We start from the raw sequence: 9,306 nt of genomic DNA, 5'->3' as shown, positions 1-9,306 counted from the left end.
GTTGGAATCCAAGTAGGTTCTCACCATCCACTCCTTATTTGCAATTAGGAACTTGCGTGATAGCATTGTGTGATTGTTGCTAGACCCGGTCTGGGCTAGTAGGGATTGTCTCTGTCCGCAGAGAGGATTTACCTCCACAACATAACCATTTCCATCTTAGTAGAAACAGTTGGTAGACGAATCACAGTCCTCTGCCTCCTCTGGTTCCCAAGTTTTCATGATGCAAGCTTCATCACCTATTTCTATTGCTACTCGAACAAAGGACTATCGAACCTTGAAAAAGTAGATGGTGGAAAAATAAGTCACTAATATACCTTCCACATCCACTTCATCCAGTTTTGGTCTGCTCCAAATTGAGCATCCTAACAGTGCGTCTGTAATCCAACCACTTCCTAAGGTGTACTTCGAAAATCATCTTACAATCTGAATGATAGAGATACACAACATTATAATATTGTTGAGGATTTATCTCAAGCACCTATGGCGATGTATTCTTTGGAAGTTCTCCAAACATGTCCAACACAATGGAAATCATTGTTGTCTGCTATAGGTGTCATTAATCTTTCTTATTCGAGTTTAATTACGTTTGATCTTGAAAACCAAGTTCTTCATCTTCCTCATCAAATTTCCTTTTTGATTCAAGTTATCATTAAAGGAAAGACGATCGATCAGACTGTTATTGATGAAGGTGCTTCTACCTGCATCATGTTTATTTCGTGTTGGAAGGCCATTGGCTCTCCTCCTATTAATCAGTCCCTAAACACTTTGGAGGCCTTTGATGGCAGAGGCTCACACCCATACGGTATTCTCACAAACTTGTCGATCATGTTGGAAGGAAAGCTCGTTGAGATTGAAGTGGAAGTTGTAGATGTGAATCCCAATTACAACCTTCTTCTCAGGAAAAGTTGGACCCACACTATGTTTTGTGTGGTTTCTTCTTTATTCCAGGTGCTTCATTTTCCTCATGAAGGAAAAATTGTCAAAGTTGACCAACTATCTTTTTTCTCTTCCAGTACGTTGAATGACAATGTCCCATATGTGGGAAATACCAAGATTCCTTATGAGAGTGTGGGGGCAAGTCTTTTCAAAGACTCTTCTTTAGTGGGTACTTTTACTCTCCAACCTCCAAATGTCACTTCGGTTAATATGATCTTGGTCTGTACAGATCCTTGGATTATTCCTACTCCAGATCAAATTGATTCTTTTGGCGATTCTATGTCGTTAAGTCCATTAGAGCAAGATTATCAAGAAATTGTCTTGGCTTTGCCTACATGGTCTCCAAGAAGAAATACATATTTACAAGTGGTGATTATTGCTTTATTGCTAAGGGACCCTCTAAAAACAACATCAATGTTCTCTAGCATGACATTCTAAACTTGTTTTCCCCTTCAATTCCATTCTTTTTCAATAACTATATGATAGAGGGCACAAATTTTGTGCATGGGTATCCGTTGAGCGTTTGCCATGGAACACCCACTGGAGTTTCTCATGGCCTCTAGATAAATATCCTTAACTATGATGCCCCCCACTTAGCTTGTTAAGCCTTAACTACTTTAATTTGAATTTTAGCATTACACCTATTTGAAGAGGCTTTACAGGTAACAAGTAACGTGCATAGTTATGAATTAAATTTAAAAGAAATCTTACGCAATTAAAAAAAAATAATTAAAAAAAAGTGTAACCCAACCTATTTAAATTTAAACAAATTAATTTAACCCAAAAGAGAGGAACACATGGTTATGAAACAAAAGAATCCGAAGAGAGATTTACAGGCAAGAAACAGAAGAATCCGAAGCGAGATTTACACGTAACTAAGAGCGTGGATAGTTATGAATTATAATTTTAAAAAATTCTTACCCAATTTTAAACAAACTAATTAAAAAAAAAATGTAACCCAACTTACCTAATTTTAAACAAATTAACTAAAAAAACCCAAAAAAGATGAGCACCGAGTTACAACTAAAAGATATTTTAATTTGAATCTTACCATCACACTTACTTGAAAAGAGATTTACAAGTAACAGTTGAGGTGCATAGTTATGAATTAAATTTTAAAAAATTCTTACGCAATTTGGAAAAAAAAAAAGTGTAACCCAACTTACCTAAATTTAAACAAATTAATTTAACCCAAAAGAGGCGAACACATGGTTATGGAACACATGGTTATGAAAAAAAAGAATATTAATTTAACCTAAAAGAGGCGAACACATGGTTATGAGAAAAAGGAATATGAAGAGAGATTTACACGTAACAAATAACGTGGACAGTTATGAATTATAATTTAAAAATTTTTTACCGAATTTTAAACAAATTAATTAAAAAACAATTTATAACCGAACTGTACTGTTTTATGAAACTCTTCCCTTTACACGTAAGAAATAACGTGGATAGTTATGAATTATAATTTAAAAAAAATTCTTACCCAATTTTAAACAAATCAACTAAAAAACAATTTATAACCAAACTGAACTGCTTTATGAAACTCTTCCCTTTAAAATTCGAGCTGCGAAAATCCAAAGAAAAAGGTTTTCCAGAAATTACGCAAAAAACTCTTCCCGACCAAAATCCAACGAAAAAAGTTTTCCGGAGATTGCGCAAAAAGGTGAATCCCCACGTAACAAAACAAAGCTCTCGCATCCTCTTCCTTATTTTATATATATATATATATATATATATACACACAGATGCGAATGGAAAGGGACAAAACACTTTCAATTCTTCCTGATTGATTGTTGAAGATTGGGTTGTGCGCGCACTTCCAATTCTTCCTGACAGTGGAAGATTGGGTTGTTCTTTGGCTGTGTGGCTTTTGTTTTCTTTCATTTCTTGTTTCTATTTTGCGGCATAGTGGAAGATTGGGTTGTTCTTCGGCCGTGTGGTTTTTGTTTTGTTTCATTTCTTGTTTCTATTTTGCGGCATCAGTTGATGAATAATAATAAGATGGCAGGTTGTAGTGCCGCTGGGACCCCGATCCTGAAGGAGGAAGTGGACATAGTGATACCTACGATCCGGAACTTGGATTTCTTGGAAATGTGGAGGCCATTCTTTGAGCCGTATCACCTCATCATCGTGCAGGATGGGGATCCATCTAAGACCATCAGCGTGCCCAAGGGTTTCGACTACGAACTGTACAACAGAAACGATATCAACAGGATCCTGGGACCCAAGGCCTCCTGCATTTCCTTCAAAGACAGTGCCTGTCGTTGCTTCGGCTACATGGTCTCCAAGAAGAAATACATCTTTACAATTGATGATGACTGCTTTGTTGCCAAGGATCCCTCTGGAAACCACATCAATGCTCTCCACCACCACATTCTCAATTTGCTTTCCCCCTCCACTCCATTCTTTTTCAATACACTGTATGATCCATACAGAGAGGGCGCAGATTTTGTGCGTGGGTACCCCTTCAGCCTTCGCCATGGAACACCCACTGCAGTCTCTCATGGCCTCTGGATGAACATCCCCGACTATGATGCCCCCACACAGCTTGTCAAGCCTTGGGAACGCAACACCAGGTATGTGGATGCAGTTTTAACAATTCCAAAGGGTACTCTGTTCCCCATGTGTGGCATGAATTTGGCCTTCAATCGGGACTTGATTGGCCCTGCCATGTATTTTGGCTTGATGGGCGATGGGCAGCCCATTGGTCGCTATGACGATATGTGGGCAGGATGGTGTGTCAAGGTCATCTGCGACCACTTGGGATTGGGAGTGAAGACAGGGCTGCCATACATTTGGCACAGCAAGGCCAGTAACCCCTTTGTTAATTTGAAGAAAGAGTACAAGGGAATCTTTTGGCAAGAGGACATCATTCCATTTTTCCAATCTCTTACACTTCCACAGGAATGTACGTCTGTCCAGCAATGCTACATTGAGCTGTCAAAGCAGGTAAGGAACAAACTTGGTGTAATAGATCCATATTTCCAGAAGCTGGCAGATGCCATGGTCACTTGGATTGAAGCTTGGGATGAGCTCAATCCCCCCACTGCCAACCGTGCTGCAGAAACTGAAGTAATTCCCCGTGGACCAGATAAGACATCCACGAATTAGCAAGGATCTGGCACATTAATTCCTTGCATTTGTCAGCTCTGAACAGTGCCCAATATTATTTAGTTCATGATCATTTTGGTAGATGGATAGTCTATTCTAGTTGATCTCTAGCTATTAGTTTCTTTTTATGCAGTCAGATGAACATTTGTTGTGATGCAATTAATTTTGAGAATCTGCATGCAGTATTTGCACGAATTTGTTTTTGATCCAGTTAGATGATAATGGACATCCCTGGAAACATCAGATATTTTTGAGAATATATATGCTTGGATCTAGTTAGATGATTATGGACATCCCATCCCTGGAAACATCAGATATGTTTGAGAATATATATGCTTGGATCTAGTGTATGTAGCAATCCGTTGCTGCTATTGAGATCATATTTTTATTTGGTTTGGGACGGGAATTGCAGAGTGCAGTTTTTGTTGATGATGACTGCTTTGTTGCCAAGGATCTGGCACATTAATTCCTTGCATTTGTCAGCTCTGAACAGTGCGCAATATTATTTAGTTCATGATAATTTTGGTAGATGGATAGTCTATTCTAGTTGATGTCTGGCTATTAGGTTTTTTTTATGCAGTCAGATGAGATGATAGTAGGGGCGACATTGAAATCTGGGAAACATTTGCATGAATATGTTTCTCATTTACTTAGATGATAATGGGGACTACATGGACATCCCCAGAAAGAAACATTCGATGGGGTGGGTGCCAGTGTTTTTGAGTATATGCTTGGATCTAGTATCTGTAAGAATCTGTTTCTGCTACTGAGATAATATTTTTCTTTGTTTCGGGGGCGGGAATTGCAGATTGCTATTTTGTTGAAAAAAATTGCTAAATTTAAGTGTTTCACACAAATTAAATGTTTGGTTACCAGAAATGCAATGGCATGTATGATATCAAATAGAAACTTCGTTTTTATTAAAAATGTGAAAATTTTTTGTTGATTTATTTGATTGTGTAACAATATCTTGGCAAAGCAAAAGCCAACCTAAAATATAATTAATAATGTTATATTAGTATCGCTTTTCAATATTGTTTTTTTATTTTATTTAATAATATCTCTATCATATATTATTTATTTATATGGTCCTACACACTTTCTAAATATTTTAATCAGTTGAAGAGACGCCGCGAAATCCCCAATAAACTCAGTGCAGCGTCATTACATTACAGCTTGATTAGATTTTGTGACTAGCGAAAATGAGATTATCACAGGTATCATGTTCCTCTTTTGCCATTAGCTGAGTTCTACGTTTCTCATTACTTCAGTCCACGGACCCTGCACGTGATGTTTTTTGTTCATTTTTTATAGCACTCTTGTTTTAGTTATTGGCCCTTCTTTTTTTTCTATGGTTGTATATCTGTAATTTTGAATAATCAAATAACTATTTTGATTTTGTATTTTGGGATCCATCACTTTCAAATATTTTTAGTTAAATGTTTAGAGCCAACAAATTATCTACATCTTGATGATGAGCTACATTTGTTGGCTCGAAATATTGATAGAAAATATTTGAATGTGATGATATGGAAATACAAAATCACAATTGTTCTTCTCGCAAAAGTCTTAACTCAGGGAATCAAATAACTAATATAAAAATGGAGATAGTAGATAAGTAAACCAATTAATTTATTTTTAAATAGATACTCCCCAATTTTATCAGAAATATAATTCTATAAACTTACAATTCTATTATTGATAGGAACTTAGATGGTAATCAAATAGAATTTTCGGAATAATCACATAGTTGATTTGGAGTCGAGGTTTTGAACCATCTATTGTGGTTCATCCTCAATACAACGATTTAAGAGTTTTATTTCATTTTGAAATTACTTATTTTTTTTGAATTTGGAAAACAAAAAACCAATCAAAATTGAAATTTATATTTCAAAAAAAAACTTTGTTAAAAAACTGAAATTATTCCATGTGAACTGGATGTACAATATTGTTACCTTTGTTATTCATCTTTCACAACAACAACATTTATTGATAGATCAAGGATATTTTAACTTACATAAATACTAGCCCAACCATATAAATTAAATAGCCTGTGAACACCATGGGCCAAGACCATGACTTATCAATACCACATGCCCAAAATATCATAACTTATTTCATATGACATTTTTTAATAAATTAAATATAATTAAAAGAAAAAAAGTGACATAACTACTTTCCCTATTTTAAAAGAGCCATTAGTGTAAATATTGCATTTTGAAAATATTTGTACGTTCAATATTTTATGTATCTTTTATGAAATTAATTTGAGCATATATAAGTTTGACTTTATCACTAAATCTTGGTTATTAAAAAATAGTATTATGCTTAGAAGCATGTCACAACTCAATATGGGGGAGATGTTGTAGTCCAACATTAAATACAAAATTATACTAGCATAGTCATATCAATTAAATGGTTGTAAAGAAAGATAGCCATTAGTCCATACTAAACATGCAAACACTGGTATGAAAAAACTTCATGAATACATCTCATGTTACTAAATAAAAAATTAACTAAACTATAGCTTTATTATTATTATTATTATTAAAACCATTAATATATAAATTAAACATATATACATTGAAAAAACATGCACCAATATTCTTAAACATGAAGATTCTTAGTTTGTAAATAGGATTTGTTACAGTATCATGCTGGCATAACTCGTTTCATGGGACACTTAATTCATATGTCATTTTTTTTAAATTAATCAGGAAAAATGGACAACCACTTTGAAAATAAATCTCAACTTTTTATTTGTTAATACTAAAATTTTTCTAGAATATTAAGTGGAGATCAAATCCCTACTATCCACCTATTAATTTTTTATAATTAAATTAAAGAAAACAAAATTAATGTCCACATCATAAATCCTTTTAGTGAGTCAACCAAGCCCAAGAATGAGAATGGGTAGGTTCTTTAGATGGCACCATCGATGTAGAAAAAGGTGTAAAGGTTTTTTCTTTTAGGGAAAATGGAAAAGCTAAAATATTAACAAAGAAATGAACGCATATTTATTTTGGGGAGGAGTAGAGCACTCATAATGGAACTGATCTTTATCTAATGAAAAAATAGTGCACTCATAATAGTGATGATGCCCTCATTTTTTGTTATTTGGATGGAGCAATTGTGAAACAACTACCGAGGACTTCATGATTGTGAAGGAGAAAAATAAGAGGCACAAAGGTTGAGCAGGTATGCACTACATTGCATGCCACCATTTATATAATGACCATGAGCATCACCATATTGTTGCATGGCCACCTCCTTTTCATTTAATGAAATATTAATGTGGTTTTGTCGCTACAACATAGGGTAAATAAAAAAAAAAGCAAGGTATTCCAATCAATGCCCAACTAATGCCAAGGCCCAATAATATCATCTCAAACAACAAGGTTCATCCATGTGCAAAATTAAAACATCTCTTCAATTAGTTTATGGAAAACTACAAAACAAATAGTGCATTAGATAAAGAAAAGGGATTTAATACTAAACATTGGTAAATCTATGCAAATCAATTACTAGGAGCCCTTGCTCAAGGTAGGAAGAGACTAACAAACATGTCATGCAAAACAAGACAAAATGGTAAACTAGTAAACACCAATATTATACCTACCATGTTTAGAAAGGTATACGAATTTAATTTTGACACTGGACTAAAATTTGACATTACATGCATTGACTATACCTATAGAGGAAAATACATAATCCCTTTTCATAATCACCTTTCCAATTAACACTACCAAGTTTTTCCTTTATAAGAAGAAAACAATGAAAGAGATTGTAATGACACTTTGAAGTAGGAATTTGGACATCCTAACAACTCTTGGCATTCCTCGTCAAATAGGTTCCCCAAGTAATAAAGTAACAAACTATTCTATATTCCTTTAAATTATTCCCTTGTAATAGAATACCCTCGAAATCAATCTTCCATCGTCACTTTATCCCATAAATGCAGAAGTAATATATGATGTTCTTAAGTGAGGGAGTTCGAAAAATAAATGACGGAAGTTTCATTATTATTGTTATAGGATGCAAATGCTTGGACATACTTTATTTAGCTGTTGAAGCCTATATAAAGTTAAAACCTTTTTTTTAAGAGTGATTCAAAGAAAAAAAGTGCAATTTGGAGGTACTTTAACATTCCATATTATTAGACACATAATCCTCCAGAATTGGGCAAAATTATGTAAATATGTAAATAGAGAAATTCCATATGTTAGAATAGGAAAAGAACTTGGAATTTGAATCCCAAAGATCACCATTCTTATTGTATATAATGATATTCATCTTAATGGAATGCATCACAATTGGAATTCACCTTCCTAGCCTGACATGTTATCAAAGTGAATGTCTCAAATTTAGGCATTCCTCTGCCCCTTGTAACTCCATTTTGTCACTCTTCCTGACGCCTATGTCATTTTCCTACCCTGGCAGAAGTGCCCTTACATCTTTGTTTTTCTCTCCTACTATGATAATGATGCATTGGATTTTTCTGCCACTAATATGCTGCCAATTCCCTGCCATCCTTATCAGCCATAATGCATGTATACTCATTTGACCTACACAAATTTTGTAAAGCCAACATCATGTGGTCCCTATAACAAGAAAAATTTCATGCCTCATGTGGACTCTGTGATAATTGTAACTTCTTGGATTTGAATTATTTGTCCACGTAATCTCGAATGAAATGTGATTCACAAGAGAATTTTCCACCGTAAATCTCTTTTCGATTTTCCATGTGATAATGTAAATGATCGCTTGTTAATTCTCTAATGAATATTGTAAAGTTTTGTATTATTCTTTCCAAATTGTTCCATTTATCATGCACTTCTTGAAGCTATGTGGAATAAAAACATGGAGCTTTTCTATTATTAGTTATGGATTTTTATTAGTTGCTTGAATATTTTGTAGTGAAATTGCTTATAAAAGATGCACTTTTCATCTCCATTATTGGTGTATTTCTTAATGGCAAGGAGAAATACCATGAAATGTACATAAAGATTAGGTACACCCACATCTTCAATGACATGTGGAGAGGTGTCTGTGAAAGAGGTGGAAATGCACCTACCAAGCCCACATCAAAAAAAGATCTCTCCATTTGGGAGAGCACACATAGTAAGGCATATGCCTGGATGATTGATTTTGTAAGTAAGGAGGTAAGTCATCATATTATTCCAATTACAAATTCCTATGATGCATTAACAAAGAAAGTTTATTTGACTCATACTCAGGGTTGGAGGTAGTCAATTG

At 34.5% G+C, this 9,306-nt stretch overlaps 1 pseudogene; it reads left to right on the top strand.

Annotated features, from left to right (window-relative positions):
- Window positions 1-2,733: 2,733 nt before the first annotated feature.
- Window positions 2,734-4,685, top strand: LOC149238607 (UDP-arabinopyranose mutase 1 pseudogene; annotated as a pseudogene).
- Window positions 4,686-9,306: the final 4,621 nt, after the last annotated feature.

This window comes from Pinus tabuliformis, chromosome 8 (genome assembly GCF_031772625.1).
Source record: "Pinus tabuliformis cultivar Carrire ecotype Pingquan chromosome 8, CPIR1, whole genome shotgun sequence".
Classification (NCBI taxonomy): domain Eukaryota; kingdom Viridiplantae; phylum Streptophyta; class Pinopsida; order Pinales; family Pinaceae; genus Pinus; species Pinus tabuliformis.
The sequence above is the reverse complement of the archived record's forward strand: the minus strand, read 5'-3'. Positions and strand labels throughout refer to the sequence as shown.